Below are 2,860 nucleotides of genomic sequence, written 5' to 3' on the forward strand. Positions count from 1 at the left end.
AAGCATAGACAGACTACAGTGATATTAATTATCTAAAATATGAAAAGAAATAATAAGAAACGTCTACAGGCCGCTCTTTATTTATGAGTTCTCTAGATACTAACGCTATCTCAGAAACACCTGAAAGACAAGCCTGTTTAAAATGACTTCTATTAGGATGAAAAATTAGTACTTAATAATTTATGCACTTTAACATTTTCAGAGCTGAGACACGGAGAGAGTTTTTCAGTGTTTCATCAGCAATGTCTTAGGCATGCTCGTCTTGCTCTTTGGGTGAAATCTGAGCTAAGATGTTTCATCATCACCCCTGTTCTTCCTCCCAGAGAAGCCCTCACGACTCGGTTCTCCTCTTGCTTGACCAGGAACCCCAACCAGGCTCAGTTGCTTGATATACAGTGAGACCACATCCCTTGACGTCCTCCCCTTCCCTTTAGTCAGTTTGGCTAGCATTGCCACTTCCCTTCCACACCTAGCTCTTCTCTGCACCTCACCCACCTTACCTACCAAACTCTAATCTTAAAACAATCCAACATTTTAGGATCCTGAGTCATACTGCAGAAACCACACCACCGTGCGGACCAATCACTCTTTCAGATGCCCAGTCACAGCTGGCCTGCAGCCCTCTCTGGACAAATACTTATATGGTCATAATAAGTAGTCACAATGGCAGGAATTCCCTGGTGGTCCAGTGGTTAGGACTCTGCACTTTCACTGCCGAGGGCCCAGGTTCGATCTCTGGTCAGGGAACTAGGATCTCACAAGCCTCGCGGCCAATAAATAAATAAATAGTCACAGTGGCAAGTCAAAACCATCAGCAAATTGCCCCGTTGTTCTTTGCTGTCCCTGCCGCCCTTATAGCCTGCTCTCTTTCTTCAGCAGCACCCTACTCTCCTACTTCACAGGGAAATAAAAGCTGGCCAGGTGTTTCCCATTCTGATGTCCAAGGCTCACGCATCTGTCTCTCTTTTACATGGTCTTTTCTACTTGTGTAAGGTCTCTTAGGTACTTCCACCAGCATCTCTCTCTCCTGCGTCTTCAATTTCTCTCTTCTATATCCCCTCATTCCATCTGCCTTCAACAGACTCTGATCTGGTTTCTGCATCCACTCTGCTAAAACTTCCTGGCAAACTTTGCCATTGATCACCTCCTATTGCTCCACACAAACTCATTTTCATTATGTTAGTTGACATTCTTAAACTATTTGACACAGTCGATCCTTCAATTCTTTCTAGAATTCTCTCCTCTCCTCCCTCCATGGCCATTTGCTTTCATGGTCCTCCTCTTGTATTTCAGACGTTTCCATTTCACTCTTCTTATCCATCTCCTAAATGCCTGTCATCTTGGGGGGAGCTGAAGTGGCTGAACCAGGATTCAGAGCCAGACAGAACTCCAGAGCCCAGCAACACAGGCTCCATATTTCATAATGGCTGAACCCACTGGCTTCAGAGTCAAGCCAAAATGGGTTTAAAGCTCAGCCCTGCTAATTATTTTGCCTCTTCGAGCACTGGTTTTCTCATATATAGAATATAGGTAATAATACTTTCCAGATAGAGTTGCTATGAGGAATAACTCTGGTAATAAATGCAAAATGTCTGGAAATAGTAGCTTTCCAATAAATCATATCTATTATTATTTCATTGGCTTTATGGTTCCTCAAATATTTATATTTGTTTTCAGAGTCAAGCATGAGACGAAACAATAAGGTAGGGAGACATTTAGGGCACAGTTATATTAGGGAAGGAGAGAGAGGCATTCTTGCTGCAAACCAGTTAAACCAACTGAACAATTATCTGAGCTATTTACCTTCATCTTAATTCTCCATTAAGAGGCTTCCATCCTTTTGAGAAGCACACTGACGTGAATGCCTCACCAGCACTGTTAGTAAAGAATCCTCACAGCCTCTTCCATCTTAACCCGGACTCTGTATTGACCAATGATCCCAGATTGGAAGCTTCCAAAGCATATTAACGCATCATTAACACATTATCTTTAGGACTATCTTTGAACAGCAAAGACAGAAATATTTGATAAGAATCTATTAAGCGAGTCAGAACATTTCTCATTTTGTGGAGATTTCTTCTACCTATAAGTTTGTAATTCAAAGGAAGAATGAAGTGTCTATTGATTATTTTAAGTTCTTGATAAAGGATAATTTTTTAATGTATTTTTTTAATGTTTTTTAATAAAGGATAAAATATTTTTTAAAACATGGGAAAACCATGTTTGTCATACAAATATAAAGGAAACATGTATTAAAGATTTAATTTAGGGACTTCCCTGGTGGCGCAGTGGTTAAGAATCCGCCTGCCAACGCAGGGGACACGGGTTCAAGCCCTGGTCTGGGAAGATCCCACATAACGCGGAGCAACTAGGCCCGTGTGCCACAGCTACTGAGCCTGCGCTCTAGAGCCCGCGGGTCACAGCTACTGAGCTCTCGTGCCACAACTGCTGAGGACCGCATGCCTAGAGCCCTTGCTCCAAAACGAGAGAGGCCACTGCAATGAGAAGCCCACGCACAGCAACGACGACCCAACACAGCCAAAAATAAATAAATAAATAAATAGATAGATAGATTTTATTTAACTTATTAATGCATGAGGGAACCCAGAAGATGTTACAACTTAGTCAAAGGAGAGTCCTTAGGACACACATATACAAATACATGTGAAATTGTCAATACCCACCAGGCAATAACTAATTAAGTTTCACCACATACAACACATCTATATTTCTATGGATAAAAACTTTTTTTGGATTATTATCAGAGTTGTAAAAGTTTGAAGACAATGTAAGAAAGAGATAACCCTAACAGAGCACTTAGTATTTTTTTTGCCCATTTTAAAGTTTTTTACATTTTTTT

At 41.0% G+C, this 2,860-nt stretch overlaps 1 non-coding gene across 1 annotated transcript; it reads left to right on the forward strand.

Moving 5' to 3' along the window:
* Positions 1 to 674: 674 nt before the first annotated feature.
* On the forward strand, positions 675 to 747 carry TRNAE-UUC. Its single transcript has one exon. It is a non-coding gene; the product is annotated as a tRNA-Glu (tRNA).
* Positions 748 to 2,860: the final 2,113 nt, after the last annotated feature.

This window comes from Monodon monoceros, unplaced genomic scaffold (assembly GCF_005190385.1).
Source record: "Monodon monoceros isolate NGI ecotype Baffin Bay Population unplaced genomic scaffold, NGI_Narwhal_1 Super_Scaffold_11, whole genome shotgun sequence".
NCBI classification, from domain to species: Eukaryota; Metazoa; Chordata; class Mammalia; order Artiodactyla; family Monodontidae; genus Monodon; species Monodon monoceros.